Raw genomic sequence first — 18,024 nt, 5'->3', positions numbered from 1 at the left:
TAACACAGCCAGCGGTAAGGCATTTGCCTTAGGCTACACAGAAGGATGGTGGTTCAAATCCCGGCATCCCATATGGTCCCCCAAGCCTGCCAGGAGCGATTTCTGAGCATGGAGCCAGGAGTAAACCCTGAGCACTGCTGGGTGTGACCCCAAAACAAAACAAAACAAAAATTAATGTTATAAGGAAAAAAAATAGCTTTTTTTTTTTTGGGGGGGGGGGGGTCCACACCCAGCAGCGCTCAGTGGTTACTCCTGGTTACATGGATGAGAAGACAAATGGCTGGCTGGATGCAACTTGGCTCCAAAGTGCCCTGAACTGTGCAGGGTTACCAGTCCTTTAGAGGTGCAGGTGGGAAAGTGTCAGTCGCCCCAGGTCACAGACCAAGGATACTCAAAGGGCCCCTGTGAGGTAGGGACACACAGAGCAGCCAGAAAAGTGCTTGGGGGGGGGGCACTATCATGCACCAGGCAGGCGAGACACTGGGGCACCCCCACAACCATCCAGAGCCTGGGGGAGACCCTGAGAAGCATGAGGAGCCCAGGGTCAGTGTAAGTCTCCTTCCTCCCCAGCCTTTTCAGAGTGGGAGAGGCTGGGCCAGGAAGACAGCACCCTCCAGAGTCCTTTGGGGAGTAACCAACCAACTCCCCAAACCCAAAAGGAAAAAAAAACAAAACAAAAAGACACTACTGAGTAACTCAGAGCCAGGCATGAGACAACTGGAACCCCTAAGGGCCCCCAACTGTCCCAACTACAGGCTCCACGCTCAGCCTCCCTTCCAGGTAGCCCAGGCCTGCAGAACCCATGGACCTGAAGACACACCCCACCCTCTTGGGAAATGGGAGGTCTCTTCCTTCCCCAGTTCCAAAGCTGTGCTAAGATGCTCAATAAGACCCAGAGACACACCTGATGCCACTCAGAAGCCAGGGCCGATACAGGAATGCCCGAAGCCTAAGTCACACCTGGCTCCACTTGGAGCTCCTGTGGAGCCCCTGGCTCACACCTACTCCAGGGCCCAGCGCCAGGCCTGAGGTCCTACTCACACCTGCTGGCATGTGTGACTCCTGCCTCCCTCGCCAGCAGGGCTGAGCCGCAGGCAGGTCCAGACCTGGCACTGGTGCCAGGAGGAGCCCAGGATCAAGGCATGGGGCACAGGGGATGGGTGCTGGGCCTCTGTGACCACATCATCCCTGCACCACAGACTGCCCTGCGTCTGCTGGATTGCAAGGGGGAGAAGGGGTGAGTGAGTTGAGGGCAAGGACCCTTCAGCTCCCGCCTTTTCCTCCCAAGGAGGAAAGTGGAAATCTGAAAACCGTCCAAGCTCAATTCCTTCTGCCCCCCCCACCTTTTTTTTGGGGGAAGGGCGTTGGGTTTTTGGGTCACACCCGGCAGTGCTTAGGGGTTACTCCTGGCTCTGCCCTCAGAAATCGCCCCTGGCAAGCACAGGGGACCATATGGGATGCCGGGATTCGAACCACCCACCTTCTGCATGAAAGGCAAACGCCTTACCTCCATGCTATCTCTCCGGCCCCCCATCTGCCCCCTTTGCTTTTCTCTTTCCCAACCCACCAGGCATCTTAAGCCTAGCCAGGAGTCCCCACTCCTTACAACACCCCCGGGAGCTCTTAGGGGGATGCTCGGGGAATGATAGAAGTTGTGGCTGCAGTGCAAGGTCATGGCGTCGTAGCAGATGACCGACATCTAGTCTCCCTGGAAGGAGCTCGGCTGCCCCAGCGATCACAGCTCGCGGTCACCCCGCTGCGCCTTGCTACTAGCTCGCGACTTCCGCATTCGCCCCGAATGACGGGCGGGCCGACCAATCGCTGAGAGCCACTTCCGGCACACTCCGGAAAAGCCCCTACGAAGGAATGGGATCTGTGGGTGGGCTTGGTCCGCCGACTGGATTTCCTTCCCCACGCCCCGACTCGGAAAAACTACTTCCGGTTTCAATGATAAGTGCTCTTGGAAAACAGGTCCCCCCGGAATCTGGGGGAGAATCTGGCACCGAGGTTCCGGCTCCGGAGTAAACACTGTGCTTTGTGTTTGTAAATTCCTCTTAAGGTTTCTCAATGCCCTGTTAAGAGAGCCGTGCCCATTCTGGCATCGGTTTTTCTGGTCAGTCTAAGGCCCGTCCCCCTGGGGTGGGTACATAAGCGGGGAAAATGATTATTCTTTAAATCATTTCCTGTGGTGTGGGGAGAAAGATGGTTTGGTCTTGTGTTCATGAGGTGTGAAGGTGACAAGGAGGTAAAGGTGGAAATTGCCCTTTGACCTCGGGCAGGTTTTCCGTGCAAAAAGAGAAATAAGGAATTAGGCAGCAAGGTTAGATGTGGAAGTTGCGATCCTGGTGTTGGGGGCTTAGGCAAAGTTAGAAGCAGAAACTGGAATTCTGATGTTACTTAGGCAAAGTTAGAAGTGGAAGCTGGGATCCAGGTTGAATCCCCCAAACACAGAAGCCCTGAATCTTCCCCTTTCCCATTTTCTCCACTTTTACTGGCTCCAGAGCCTACAGATGTGGCACCCCTTTCCCTCCATTTCTGCTGGAGCACAATGACCACCTATTTGTATTTCTGCAAAGGCCCCAGGGATAATGCTTGCCTTGCTTTTACTTACTTATCTTTGAAAATGCTTCTGGAGCAGGCAGAGAGTACCTGGCAGTAATGAGGTGTGAGTTCTGAGGAAAAACTGGAGAAGAAAGAAAAAAAAAAAAAAAAACAGTTGACTAGGATCTCTGAGCATCACTATTCCCTAACACGGGAGTCTTGGGAAGCCATAAACATAAGAAAGGGTCTAAAGAAGTTTTTCTGTCAGCAGCCCAAAAGCATAAAGACTGGACCCCTCCTTTGGGGAAACTGAACACTAATGGGACTCAAATGGTACCAGAGAAGTTTGGACCACCCCAGAGATGAAAAACTCCCCTTACCCACTAAAATAAGCATCTAAAGAGCACCCAAAATTCAAATTCCCTTTCTCCTTGAGAATGTTCTCAAACTTGTGCTTAGACATTAATTGATTGGAATTATTTGATAATTTAGTTAATTTATTATTTTCTGATCATTAGACTCTTCTTGGGGCTATCACAATTAACATTAGACACTGGTGTTCACCCTTTGGCCAGATAGCTCAAGTGATATCAGATGCTGCTTGGTTACTTGAAAGTTACCTTGCCTTGAGCCCATGCTGCTGGGAAAAGTAAAAAAAGTGAGATTGCAGCGAAAGAGGGTGGAAAAGGAGGTTACCTGCTTGGACCTAGAGTTCAGGTAGCCCTGGAAACTCTCAGCTCCTAACACAGGATCCACAGTTTTTAGACATCTTAATATGGAAAACACTAATAATAATAATTAATGTGTATTAATCAATAATAAAATAATTATTACGATTAAGTGAAGTTATAGCTGATGTGGCTTTGAAGAACAAAGCATTTTGCATGACTTTATTTTGCTGCTTTGGCTACACTCTGGTTATCTCGGCACTTCCATCCCCATAAATCTCCTCTCCTGTTTTTACCTCTTCCTGTGACTGTAAATCTTCACCACCTTGTTTTTCTCTCATGGATGCTCTCAAATCCTTGTCCGCTGTTTTCCACTCCCCAGTTTTCCTCAGTTTTCCTCACAGCACCATGTGGGTACTGAGTCAGATGTTGTCCCCTGCATTTCCCTACAGATGGAATTGGATGAAGAGAGAGGATGCTCCCGTCTCCCACCAAATTCAACCCAATGCTGCTGCCTTGAAAGGCAGAATAATGTCTTCTGGGTAAAGGTCCTAATCTCCCCCGGGGGGGACCTCCTGTGTCCTGAGACTTGAAATAATTTTTAATACAGTGATTGAAGGGTGGGTGGGCTAGGGCTCACTCAGTCCCTACTCTGACTCCAGCTACTGCTGACCCAAATGCAGGAATCCCTGCCCTGAGCATCTACAAAACACCGAGGGAAGATTTCCAGCCCCACTACACCTCAGATCCACTACTCCTGACGCCTGCCATATGCCCAGTCTTTTCCTCAGAAGAGTCTTCCCCTCAGTGCCCTAGGGGTGAAGGCTGAGCACCTCTGGAGTGCTCCCTGTCACTGTTTTGGAAAAACTCTACTGCAGATTTATGGGACCACTTTCAGGCCCTGTATGGAGGCCGAGAACGTGCATTTTCACCAACTTTAGGAGAGAATCAGACTGGTACAAATGAGAAGAAAGCAGGTCCTGGGTCTCAGCTGCAGGCTCTGAGGGGACCTTAGCGACAATATCCTGGAAGACCATTAGGAGGCGCCAGGAGCCTGAGAAAGTGACTGTTACTTTTGGCTGTTCTGGTTTCTTCCCCAGGATCAATTCTGTTGTTTTTCATCCTGGGTTCATGTGATTTTCTTTGCATTTTTGTTGATTTTGTTACCAGAATCTCCGTGTGACTCTAAGATTGGAGACAAATGAATACACATTCCCTCTGATTTTCCCATGTAGACTTTCAAGATTCATGTTAAACTGTGTTCTCTTTGATTTTCCTGTGTAGGTGCACATTAAACCAGCACGGTGCTCCCCTCCTCCTAGAAATCTAGGAAGGATTTGGTTCTACCCAAACTCCTCGACTGGTCAAGCAGGGACATGATTGGGACAGTCATTTGGTTCCATTTCCTGGAGCAGAAAAGGGAAAAATGGGCCAGATACTCTAGGTTCATTTTTGGGTTTTGGGGGCCACACCCAGCAACGCTCAACAGTTATTCCTGACCATGCACTCAGCATCACTCCTGGTGATATTTGGGGGACCCTATGGGATGCTGGAGATTGGACTGTCTACAAGGTTCTCTTCAATCCCTGTTCTAGGCTCTTACCAGAGTGCTCCCTCACAAACGCTCTCTCGGCTCTCTCTTCTCTCACTCTCCCTTTCTCTCTCTTCCTCCCTATCTTTTCTCTCTCCTTCCCTCCCTCTCTCTTTTCTTTCTTTTTTTAATATATATTTTTTATTTTTGGGTCACACCCGGCAGCGACCTAACTCTATGGTCAGAAATTGCTCCTGGTGGGCTCAGGAGACCATATGGGATGCCGGGATTCGAACCATCGACCTTCTGCATGAAAGGCAAATGTCTTACCTCCATGCTCTGGCTCCTCCTCTTTCTTTTCTTACCTCTCTCCCTCCCTCTCTTTTTTCCCTCTCCTCTCTCTCTCTCTCTAGGGTTTGAGGTACCAACCCCCAGAGCTGTGAAAGCTAATCCCAGCTCCCTTTGGAGGCTGTTTCCTGTGGGCTCAGGGGACCCTGTGGGGCTGGGATGGATCTGGAGGGAACTGAATTAAACTGGATCTGACTGCATGAAAGAAAAGTGCTTACCCTCTCTCTCTGGCCTACCCCCCCCCTGTCTGTCTGTCTGTCTGTCTCTCTCTCCATTTCAATAAAGACAGGTACAAGGACTGGCCAACCTTGGTAATAATCCCCTCTGTTCCCACTATCAGACACATCATCTGGGGAGGGCCCCTGAAGCTCAGTTCTCTGGATAGCACCAATTCAGTTGCCAAAGTCTTTTGGCACCCTAAGAGACAACAGAATTAAGCTGCTAAACATTGGCTCACTGCCCTGCACTGCCTATGTTGCCTGAGCACTGCCTGGGGTCACTCCTGAGCACAGAGATAGGACTAGCACCTGAGCACTGTCCACTGTGGCCCAAAGTCCCCCTTCCAGAAAAGTTCCTTGACCACTGTCTCTCACTTGCTCAGTGCACCCAGACACTCTCTGCCAAGCCCTGAGCCCTGTCCCAGCCCTGCCTCCACTTGTGCATTTCTGGAATTGCTATGCTTGAAAGGTTGTGTTTTGGGGACCTCAAAGGGCTGGAGCACATGCCTTGGAAGCAGAGGTGCTAAGTTCTGACCTGGGTGAGCACAACTGGGAGTGACCTAGATAGTCCTTGAGCACCACTAGGCAGCGTTTGGTCCAGCAAAATGGTAGCCACAGCAGCTAGGAAGATGCACCATCAAAGTCCCTTGGCACCATCTGTACTCAAGACCATCCTTTGTTCTGCCACTTGAGAACCATGGCCATCTGCAGGAGTGCATCTTTTCAGCTCTTTCTTCTCGCCCACTAGTCTCCTTGTCAGCCACCCCAGAGGTGGCATTTGGCCTTTCTATGTCCTCACAGAGGTCACGCACTTGAACATCATCATGGTCTGCCCTGCGACTGCAACCCAGAGACATAAGACTCTTCTCTGAATTTCTCTGTCCTTGTCGTTTATTTAGAAGCCCCCAAGTTGTTTCTTGCAAAGGTTCTTGAACCTTTCTTTACCTCCAGCCAGAAGGACACAGAACACAACTTCAACTTTTCTTCCCCGCTTTACCAAAATAGACAGTAATTGCTGATAATAGAGAGGTGCTCTCCAGAGTCAGAGGAGCGAGCGGGGGTGGAAATTGCCCCAGATGCTAATGCTGGGCGGTCTCTGGCCTCAGCCAGGCAGTTTGTTGGTTGGTTGGTTTTATTTTCTACAGGTTCTTTCTGCTAGTGACTCCATCCCAGCCTGCCCCCACTTTCCTGCAGTGCTTCTAGCAGAGAGTGTGGGCTGGGATCTGAGAGCCAGGTCGTTGAGAAATGTACACATCCCCCAAAGCCAGAAAAACTCGTGGGGTTGCCCTAATGTTTCAAGACCTACCCAGAGACTGGGATGGGGACAGCCACAAGAGATGCCCTTATAGGTAAGGCAAGAGTGGAAAGCCTAGATGTCAAATCCTCCAAGGTCCTAGCACCCCAAGCATGGGTAAATGTGAGGCAGAAATGAGCTACCCCAGCTTGTTTGGTACATCTTGGGGGGTCCACACCTGACAATGCTCACAGGGTATTCCAGGCTCCACACTCAGTATTACTGCTGGTGGTTCTCAGGGGACTTATATGGGGTGCCAGAGTTCAAATCTGGGTTGGCCACCACACGTAAGGCAAGTACCCTTTCTGGTGGTGCTACCTCTCTGGCCCCCAAATAATTTTGGGGGGCTGTTTATGGGCCACATCTTCGTGGTAACTCCAGATTCTGCAGTCCAGAATCACTCCTTCTGCACTCTGGGATCACTCCTGGTGGATCTTTGGGGACCAAATGGTACACTGGTATCAAAATCAGGGTTGGCAGCATGCAAAACAAGTGTTCTATCCTGCCCTCTGTGATATGTCTCTACTCTCAAATAATTTCATTGTTGTTTGGGGGCAACATCCAGAGATGTTCTGGGGTAATTCCTGGCTTTGATTCAAGAATCACTCCCCAAAATACTCTAGAGTTATTCCTGACTCTATACTCAGGAATCACACCTGGTGGGTTCAGGGGATGCTGGGGACTAAGCCTGGACCTCTGTTTGCAAGGCAAGTGTCCTGTCCTCCCTGCTGCACTACTGTTACTAGTTCTGGTTCCGGGCTCATTTTTACAGGGTATTGCGGGGAAGGGGCTTCGGGCAGGACCTGCTGGGGTGAGACCTGCAGGAACAGTGCCTCAGGCTGATTGCCCTGGGTGCGCGGTTGTTTGTGGCCTGTGGTTTGGGGGGCTTTACACGCCCCACCGTTTGGGACCCTAGAACTGCAGCTCGAAGCCCAGCCTGTGCGGAGCCTCATTCCTTATAATCACAGCCACAAAAGGAAGGGATGGATGGGGGGAGGCAAAGCAGGAAACAGGCTAGAGCTTGTAACCCGGGCAACCAAGCTTCTACCCTGGAAGAGGTGCTCCCCAACACACCCCCGCCAGCGCCTGGGTCTCTTGCATCGCATCCTTACAACTTGCGCTCCTCTGAATTTTAGGGAACCATCCTCTCAACACCAGGAGAATTTCGAAAACAGGTGTCCAAGGCGACGCAGTTCCCAGGCATGGCCACTCCGGGGCAGCAAGGCAGACTCACCTTCCCTTGAACCAGGCTGGTTGTTTGGTTCTGGGGTCTGGGGCTCTGGGGCTCTAGGACCCTCCTCCCCTCGCCTGAGCGCGCAGAGCAGGGGCCTGGAGAGATAGCACCGTGTGCAGGACTCTTGCTTGCCTTGCACACCGCCAACTGGGATTCCATCTCCGGCATCGCAGACGGTGCCCTGCGCCCTGCCAGGAGTGAGTGATACCTGAGCACAGCCAGGCTGGGCCCTCAAAACAAAGGCTAAAAGGAATCTACCTGGACGCCACCCAGAGACAAATAGTATCTGAAGCTTAGAGAGGCCGGACAAACGTTTTCCCCTTATGCTATGACTCTGGCTGTTCAGTAACTACTTTTAAACGGGACAAGTATGGGCCAGGGAAATTTCTCATGGGGCTGAGATCCATGCTTTGCACACGAGGTGCAAATCCTCATCACTTTCTTTTATTTTTTTTCCTCATCACTTTCAATTTAATCCCCTGAGCCACTGCAAGAGTTCCCAGACAGAGCCAGGAGTCGCCCCTGAGCACCTCAAGGTGTGGCCTCCCCCCAAGCCAAAACTGATTCACTGGATGTTAATTTAAAAAAATGACAGTTCCCTCTAATTTCAATTTTCAGATGACGGAACGAATGAAATCATGAAGCAATAATGAAAGGGAGGTCGGGGGACCGCGTGCTACCCCGTAGTGGCGTTCAGGCCAACCTCACCTGGCTTTCCTGCCCGGTTGGGGGTTAATGTGCTGAGGATTGGGGTGCAAGGATCGGGGAGTGCTAGGGGGGTGCTCAGGGGTGCGGGTCGCCCTGTGCAGTTTGGCAGGACGCACACTGCACAACTCCTTCTGAGCGTAGGGGGAGCGTGACAATGCCCGCGCAATGCAGAAGTGCAGGTCGGGGTGTCCAGAGAGGAACTTGCTGGAAGGGGACCCTGAGTGGAAGTGGACAGCAGCTTCTGACCTGCTTCTAACCAGCTCACTTCCTCCTGTGTTCAGCGAGGGTGTCTGGGATCTTTCTAGGTATATGGGGCACCTGTCCCCGTCTGGGTGAACAGGGAAAAGCCGGAGACTTGGGGGATTCCGACGCACCCCGCCGGGCCAGGGAGGAGGTGTTGGCGTGGGGGGGGCTAGGGGGGTCCTCTCTGGGGAACTGGCGGCGGGTCTATTGTAGAGTTTATGGTAAGAGGCGCCGCCCCACCCGACTCCGCACCCTTTAAGGAAGCGCCGGCGAGTCGAGCCGAGCGCAGGGGTGTGGTTAGCGGGCGCAGGGGGAGGCGGAGCGGGGGACGCTCCGAGCTGTCTGGGCTCCGGCTGTCCCGGTCGGGTCGCAGAGCGCCGGCGGAGACGCACCTGCAGCCGCGCGCACCTGGCCCTGCGCACCGGCGCGGCCACCCGGGCCCGGGACTCCGAGCGCAGCGCAGCGCCCAGCTCCAAGTTGGATCTCGCAGGTGCGCCCTGGGGAGCCCCGACGGGACCGGACGGGTGGGCCCGGGAGTCGGGGGGTCGTATCTTGGGGCGCCTCCTCCTCCGGCCGAATCCTCTCCGCGGCGGGCGGGCAGGCGGGCGGGCGAGGGTGCGCGTGGGCGCCGCGGGGCGCGGGAAGGTGCGCGCGGGGAGCGGGAGGCCGGGCAGGGTGTGGGCGAGGCGAGGCAGGGGTGAGCGCTACCCCGAGCGAGCCTGCATGCGGGTGTGTGGGCGTCTAGAGCACTGTGGGCAGGAGTGTGGGTGGGAGTGTGGGTGAGAGGACACCGCGCCAGGCTGTGGGAGTAGCAGGCACCCGGCGGGGCTTGGGCACAAGTTAAGGGAGTGTGAGCTCCGGAGAGTGTGGGGCCAGAGGGGGAAGGGTGTGCGTTTGAGAGTGTCTGTTGTGTTTGTGTGTTTGTGCGTGTCCTAGTTTGTGAGTCTGTATGTTTGGATGTGTGTATGTGTTTGGGTGTGTGTAATAGCATGTGAAAGCCTGTGAATCTTGGTGTGTGTGTTGCCCTCATGTGTGGGACATGTGTGTGTGTGTGTGTGTGTGTGTGTGTGTGTGTGTGTGTGTGTGTGTGTGTGTGTGGCCGAGGGCTAGCTGGCTGCAGTGCAGCCACAGCAGGGTTAACTCTCGCCAGCCTGTGCGTGGGCACCTTTGGGCACTCAGGGAACCCGCGATGTTCTGAGCCCAGGCTCTTCCCAAATCTTCACAGCTGGCACTGGCCCCATCGCACGTGGCACCCCAGTGGCTCCCATGAGGGCAGTGGGAGCCCAGTTCTGACATGGAGGGCCCTGGGGTAGGGGGTAGAGGTGCAGCGATAGGGCCCTCCAAGGGAGGTTTCGGTGGGCTGCATGAAGCCTAGGGGTGGCAGAGGGTCGATCCGCCTGCCTGTCAGATTCAGGGCGAGAGCCCCCTGCATGGTGGTCAGGCTCTCAGCCCAGCAGTGCCCCATCTCTTTGGCACCTGCCTGTCCCCTTTCACCCTCATTGCTTCGGAGAGGGGCAGAGAAGAACCAGTGGGCAGAGAGACCCAACTCAGGTGGAATTGAACCGTTCCTCTCTCCCTCCCTCTTTTCCTCCTTCCCTCTTTCTTCCCAACTCTTCGCAAACAGCACACTGAATGTGAGACAATTTAACATGACTTGTTTTTGCCAAGGTCAAGGTGCCCCTGCTACAAGGGGGAAGGGGTGGTGCCCTGGGAAAGACAGCTAGGGCTATCCAGGAAGGCTGCCTGGAATAAATGGCTCTAAGTGGAAACCCTTGGGTCTCTAAGAATGAACCAGGCAAGGAGATGTGGGGGCTAGCAGGACACACTTAGGAAAACTAAGCCCCATCTCTGAGCCCAGAGTGCAAGGGTGGGACAGAGTATGGAGTGGACAGAAGATTGCCACCAGCTGCCATGGTAACTCCCTTGAACCTGGAGCCAGGCAGGAGCTGGAATTGCAGATGCCCACTTGGGGCTGGGGACATTCCGGTTCCACTTAGACTCAGGCCTGATTTGGGGGTGCACAGAAGCCAAGCCCCCCTCGCTGCACCTCCAGGACTAAGTCCCACGCATGGCTTCAGCGAGGGGCGTACCAGGGCAGGGTCCCGGCCCGGGCTGGGACGTGGGGGCGTTGGACCACCTGGCTTGCGTCATTGCACCCTTGACCCCAACAAGGCTGAGTCCAACACCCATCCTGCAGCTACTCTCCACCTCTCCGCCTGTGTGCACCCAGAATCCAAACACCAAATCAGCCTGTTTCCCGCCTGTGTCTGTCAGTCTACACCCACTGTGAGCTGGGTGGCTGGATTCAGAGCCCAGATTCAACTCCACGTATGACCGCTTGCCCCACCACCACCCTGTGCAAACTGTGCAGACCTCTTCAAAGGTCTCATGCAAAGGCCTCATGCAAAGTGCCTCCCTCCACAGAACTTCTGAAGAACCCAGAATCTCTTTTCTGAAATGGGGATAAGAAATTCTCCCTGTGGGGGTTGTTGGAAAAATTGGCGATAATGTAAGTAAATTGCCAGATGAGCGCGAATGTGAAAGTGGGAGATATTGTTTTAACACCTTTTGGTGTGGAGGAGCCCCAGGTAGCTTCCATGGACAGAAGGGGCTCAGATATTGTCAGTTTGAGTTATAGATCTTTAGATGCAGTTGGTAAGACGGGAGGGACCCAGGGCTTCCCTGAACATAAAGCTTGGGAGATTTTCATTCTAGCTGTTTCCTTCCCATTGGACCTGATTCCTGAGAGAAACCCCAGCCTGCCTTTTGCAGCAAGGAGAGGGGAGAAGACGGGGGACCCTCAAAGATGAACTGAAGGGGAATGTGTTGCCTTCAGGAACTCTGCCACCACACCACAGACAAATACTCCTTAAACTAAAATGTGGCCATCAGGGGCCAGTGATCAGACAGAGGGATGGGCACTTGCCTTGCAGGCAACCGACCCAGACTCAATCCCGCGCATCTCATAGGATCCCCTGAGCCTGCCAGTAGTGACTTTTGAGTGTAGAGCCAGAAGGAAGTCCTGAGCAATGCTGGGTGTGGCCAAAACAAAACAAAAGGGGTGGGAGAGATAGCAGGGAGGTAAGGAGTTTGCCTTACATGCAGAGAAGGTCGGTGGTTGGAATCCCAGCATCCCATATGGTCCCCCGAGCCTGCCAGGAGCAATTTCTGAGCATAGAGCCAGGAGTAACCCCTGAGTGCTGCTGGGTGTGACCCAAAAACCAAAACTAAAAAAAAAAAAAAAAAGACAGCCATTAGGAACCAAAGAGATAGCACAGGGGGAGCGTGTTTGCCTTGCACATGTGGGCCAGCCCAGGTTCAATCCTCTGCATCCCATAGATGCCCCACCCCTCCTGCCTGCCAAAACTGATTTCTGAGCGAAGAGCCAAGAGGAAGCCCTAAGCACTCTGGGGTGTGGCCCCCAAGCAAAACGAAACAAAACAAAACTCAGCCCTCACTTGCCCATATTTTCCCCCAGACTGCTGGGAACATTCTTGGCAGTGCTGGGACGTGCAGGGGTCACAGGGTCTGGCCCAACATCTCCTTATTTCCCATCGTCTGTAGACCCTTGTCTTTGTGCTCAAAGTATCTGCATCCCCACCCCCCACCCCCCACCCCCCATCAACAATGCAGCCTTGCCATCGAATTAGCCAGGCCTGGCAGCTAGTGGGTATGAGAAGGCGCATCATTTCCAGGGTGTCTGGCGCCCAGTGCAGACCTTGCAGTCATCTGGGTGGGGGGTGTCTGTGGGCTGCTCAGGAGGCCTCTGCAGTTGCTCAAGGGTAATGATTGTTCGGCATGACAGTTGGTGAGGGAACAGGGTTGGCAGTCCGGGTAGTCTTGTGCTCAGGGCTGTTTGCAGAGGCTCGGCCCGTCCAGGGGCTCTGGGTCCAGACAAACTTGGGCAGGTGTGGAATTGCAGGGGGATCCCTGGTTTGGGGATACCCCTTGGTCATGCCATTCCCATCGAACAGTCAGTTTCTGTGGTCAGAACCCAGAAAGCCAGAGGGGCCTGGCTGGTCTCTTTAACCCCCTGCCCTTTATTTTGGGTCACATCCTCTAGTGCTTAGGGCTCACTCCTGGCGCTGTGCTCAGAGCTCACTCCTGATAGAGCTCAGGGGGACCTTATGGGATGCTGGGGATCTAACCCAGCACAGCTACATTCAAGCACCCTCCCCACTCCAGCCCTATCTTTTGAATATTCACATCACTGTCGACAGTGTCTCCCAGAGTGTGTGTTTCTGTGGGGGTCCCCAGCAGTCTTCTTAGCTCTGTAGCCCTGACCTGCTCCTACCCCCTCATTGTCTTCCTGCCTGTCTGCTCACACACAGGCCTGTTGGGAATTCAGAGTTGAGGGCCCTGAGATGGGTCTATTTCAGGGCCTGGGGATACCCCATTTTTCTCTGGCGTTTCCATGAGTGAGTTTGCTCCTGCTCCGTTCCCCTTTCAACCTCAAGCTCAGGGATCTTTAGGGTGTCCCTTCTCTCTCCTTCTTTCTGAGTTGCAGGTAGAGAAACAGCATTCTGGGAGAGATGATTAACATGTGCTCATGGGACCCCGAAAGGGGCATGTCTGGGGGCCAAGAGAAGTGGATTCGAATCTCTTTGATTTTGCTTTTAATTTGGGGCCAGACCTGGCAGTGCTCAGAAATCTCTCCTGGTGGGGCTCAGTGGACCTATAAGGTATCAGGAATCAAATTGGGGTCTGTCATGTGCAAGGTAAGCGTCCTGCCTGCCACCCCACTGTTCCTGTTGGGTTCTCGCTGAGTGCCTTCCACGGACTCCAGCTTTCTCCTTTGTTGCTGTCAGTGAGCAATACCTCATCCTCTTCATGTCTGAAATATTTCACCTTCCTTCCCCCATGAGTGCTCTAGGACTGCACATCTGTCCACAGCACATTTTCAGCCGGGGAGGGGCAGGATCACAGTTGTAAGGGCCCAAAACAGGGCCAGTCTCTGCAGTCTGTGTATTTTGGGAGTGCTTCCTGGAGGAAGTGGCATTGGATGCTCTCTCTGGAATGTTGGGAAGACTAGCCAGGGCCACTTGGGATAACCGGGACTGTAGAGGTTAAATACAAGCAGAGAGATGAGAAGGGAGCCCCAGATGACTCATTTTGGGTGGAGGAGAAAGGTGCCTGATAAAGGCAGAACCCAGAGATAAGGCTGAACTTTATCCCAAGTCAGGAGAGTTAGAGCAGGCTGAACTGCAGGTGGGCTTTGAGGGTGGGTCATAGTGACTGTCCCTGAGCACAAGGATGCAGGAGGGGACAGGCCAGAGGCAGAGGAGGAGCTGGTGTGTGTGTGTGAGGGAGGAAATAGAAACAACTGGGGTGGGGGGGACGACGACTGTGCCTTAGGGTTTGCCTGAGTTTGCCTGAGTTCAATCCTTCCCCCCCCCCCCCCCGCCCAAGCCATGCCAAGAGGAGCCCCTGAACACAGCTGTTCTCCGAGTAAAAATACAACCCCAACAGTATTTTTTTTTTCATGTGTCTTTTGGCCAGCTATGGTACATGTACACAACAGAATACTACACCACTGTTAGGAAAGATAGTCATGAAACTGTTAGGAAAGATGTAGTCATGAAAGATGTAGTCATGTATCATGAAACTGATACACAAAGAGGATCATGCTGAGTAAAACAAGTCAGAGAGAGGGGGCAGACATAGAATGATCACACTCACCTGAGGGACATTAAAAAAATAGTATGAGAATAAAACCTAAATACGATAGAAATGATCAGGCAAGAAGGGACCACTAGGACAGTGAGAGCTGGAAATGACCCCTCTGGACAAGAAGTGGGTGCTGGAAGGAGGGAAAGTGATAGGCAGGATGCCCCTTCAGGAACAGTATTGCAAAACACAGTGTGTAAAAGCAAGAGGAGGGAGGGAGGAAGGGAAGAGGGGGAGGAGGGAAAGGGAGAGGGAGGGAGAGGGAAGCAGGAGAGGGAGAAGAGAGAGGGGAGAGAGAGATAGAGAAAGGAAGAAAGAGAGGAAGAGAGATAGAGGGAGAGAGGGAGAAAGAAAGCAAGAGTGAGAGTGTGTGTGTGTGTGTGTGTGTGTGAGAGAGAGAGAGAGAGAGAGAGAGAGAGAGAGAGAGAGAGAGAGAGAGAGAGAGAGAGAGAAAAGAAAAGTGTTTTCCATATTTCCATAGAGGCAGACTGGAGAGATGGGGAAAACAGGAGGGAAATTGGGGAAATCAGTGGATTGGTGGCAGGAAATGACACAGGTGAAGGGATGGGGGTTGAGTGTTGAACATTTGAAGCATTCGATAGTCGAAACTCAATTATCAACAAGTTTTTGACTCTGTATCTCATGGTGATTTAATAGTAGTAGTAGTAATAGTAATAATAATAATAATAATAATAATAATAATAATAATAAACAAAGGAGCCAGATCCCAGATTTGGTCCATGATCTGCTCATACTTACGCTGGAGAGGAGGGGTATGTAGGTCTCTATAAAATAAGGGAGTACTTGAGTCCTTTTTTTTTTTTTTTTGGTTTTTGGGCCACACCCGGCGGTGCTCAGGGGTTACTCCTGGCTGTCTGCTCAGAAATAGCTCCTGGCAGGCATGGGGGACCATATGGGACACCGGGATTCGAACCAACCACCTTTGGTCCTGGATTGGCTGCTTGCAAGGCAAACGCCGCTGTGCTATCTCTCCGGGCCCGGTACTTGAGTCCTTATCTCTGAGGACATCTGCCCTGGCCCTGTCTTCCCTTCCCAGTTCTGATCTTGCAGACACTCAGCTTACATTAACTGATGTGGTTCCAGGCTGAGACAGTTTCATTCCCAATTCAGTTTTAATCCCCACAAAGATGGCAAGAATGACACATAATCCAGAAGAATCTAGAAAACCCAGGCTAGAAGCTACACTTTCTCCATTCAGAGATATTGCAAGGACTCAAGCACTACCACTTAAAGTCGTGGGTGGACAAATGGCTTGAGGAATGAGTGGGTGTGTGAACAAATGAGTGAATGAGCTAGAAGTGAGTCACCCCCAGACCCTCCAACACTCTTTATTCCCAGCAGGAAAAACTGCATTGGTGCCTCTCTTCAGCACAACTCGGTTGTTCAATCATTTAATCATGGTGCATCAGCCTTGCAGTTACAATTTTGACATTTCTGTCACTGTTGTTGTTGCCTAGGATTTTTGGTGGTTGCCACACTGTTACAGTTTATGGCACTGAAGTACAAAATCATGGTGCCCTCCTGACTCTAACCATCCTGCTCATGCCCCTACAATATCCTGTGTGGCCTCAGTGGTATTTTCGCCCCTCCATGTCCACGTATGTGGTTTATAACGCGAGCTCCAAGAGCCAGAGAGATAGCACAGCGGTAAGGCGTTTGCCTTGCATGCAGAAGGATGGTGGTTCGAATCCCGACATCCCGTATGGTCCCCCAAGCCTGCCAGGAGCGATTTCTGAGTGTAGACTCAGGAGTAACCCCTGAGCTCTGCCAGGTGTGACCCAAAACACAAACAAAAAAATAAGTATAACGTGAGCTCCAGGGATCACCATTGTTAAGTCCTGTTTGCTCCCTTGAGTTCTCTCTTGATATTCTACACTAGTGAGTTCATCTGGAATCTGTCCTCCCTCTGACGAGTGGCACTAAATACGAATGGCCTATAGCACCAGGCATGTTACCATGAGTTGTGTGGTTTCATCATTTTGTACATCTGTCTAGTATTCCACAATGCCTGTAGGCCCCATTATACTAGTATAGGACAGGCTGGGCTGGGCTGAGTCAGCCCTGGCTCCACCCGTGTCACTTGGGTCTGCCTTATGACAATATCCCTGTGTCCTCCAGGGAGAGGTGCCAGCTGGTCCTTCCTTATCCCCCTGCCCCACATAACTGCATGCTGGATATGAACCTTTGTAAGAAGCAATGTCTATAGTCTCCTTCCTGCAGTTTGCTTATATTTCGTTTGGTTTAAGGGCACCCTGGCTGTGCTCAGGGCTCTGTGCTCCTTGCTCTGTGCTCAGGGATTCCTCCTGGCAGGACTTGGGAGGGGGTGGGTAGAATATGTGGCTGAATCACCTCCTGAACTTTGTACCAGGCACATGCCAAGCACATGCTCCTGGGGATAAAATTATGCCTCACAAGTACAAGCCTTGCTCCCGAGTCACCCAGTTATCCACACACAGGCTGGGCCAAGACAGGACCCTGAGGAGCATTTGGGCGGAAAGGGTTCCGAGGGAGATGATTTAAAGGTGGCTGCAGAGGTAGTACAGCCAGGCCAGTTCTGGGAGCTGTAGTCCGGGACTCTCTCCCTTCCCTTCTTCTCCCTCCCTCTTTCCACCTGTCCCCTTCCCATCCAATTTCTTATCTTTCCTCCCTTCCCTTTCCCCGCTATTTCAGACAGCTCTGCCTTCTGAGTTTCATCTAGGTCCTGGGTCTGATTCAGTGGGACCCTCGGTGGCTGTGGGAAGGATTTGGATCCTAGACTAGGTCTGAGAATTTCAGTCTTAGAAGTCACAAGTTCAACATCCAGGAAGGCAGGTGCTCGGACTCTGTGTTTCAGGGGTACCTTCCCCAGGAGGAGGGTCCTGGAACCTTCCAGAGCTCTCTGCTATCAGGACACCCCCTGCGCAGTTGCACCCCACCCCACCCACAAACGCCAGCACCTCCCCTGGAGTGTGGGGTCCTCCAAGCCTGCTGGGAATGATTCCTGAGTGCAGAGCCAGGAGTGACCTCTGACTTACCTTGATGTGGGGTTGGGCAAGCCTGGCCAGACTTTCCCACCATGCAGATTCCCCGGCACGGGGCAGTTCCAGCACATTTGGGCACCAGGAAGCATGAGCAGGCTTCTGACCACAGCTGTGGGGTGCTGAGTCAGAGAGAAAGAGCCGTGCAGGGCCGGAGCAAGAGCATGGCAGAGAAGGCATTTACTTTGCACACAGCCGACACAGGTTCGATCCCCAGTATAACATAGGATCCCCTGAGCCTGCCAGGAGTAACCCCTGAACACCGCCAGATGTAGCCCATGAAAACAACAAAAGATACAGCCATGCAGGGCCAGGGATGTGGTTCAAGCTTCAGATCTCATGAACAGATTCTGGCTCGGGCCTCTGCAGGCCACAGCACCCTTGCATCATCAGGGTGGCCTGTGGGCATTGCCAGGGCTGGTCTTGAATGGACAGGTGCTGGCTAAGGCCCCTCATACAGCCCAGGCACCGTGCTGACCAGGAGCTGACAAATGCCTTGTGCCCCATGCACTGAGTGACCAGAGGCAGTTAGTG

General features: G+C 52.7%; 1 protein-coding gene across 1 annotated transcript in view; it reads left to right on the top strand.

Moving 5' to 3' along the window:
- The first annotated feature begins 9,148 nt into the window (after positions 1–9,148).
- Positions 9,149–18,024, top strand: part of PTK2B (protein tyrosine kinase 2 beta) — a 93,597-nt gene continuing 84,721 nt past the window's right edge. The window contains 1 exon segment of the mRNA XM_049771439.1: positions 9,149–9,275. The gene's annotated coding sequence lies outside the window, so the exon portion shown is untranslated.

This window comes from Suncus etruscus, chromosome 4 (genome assembly GCF_024139225.1).
Source record: "Suncus etruscus isolate mSunEtr1 chromosome 4, mSunEtr1.pri.cur, whole genome shotgun sequence".
In the NCBI taxonomy this organism is placed as follows: domain Eukaryota; kingdom Metazoa; phylum Chordata; class Mammalia; order Eulipotyphla; family Soricidae; genus Suncus; species Suncus etruscus.
The sequence above is the reverse complement of the archived record's forward strand: the minus strand, read 5'-3'. Positions and strand labels throughout refer to the sequence as shown.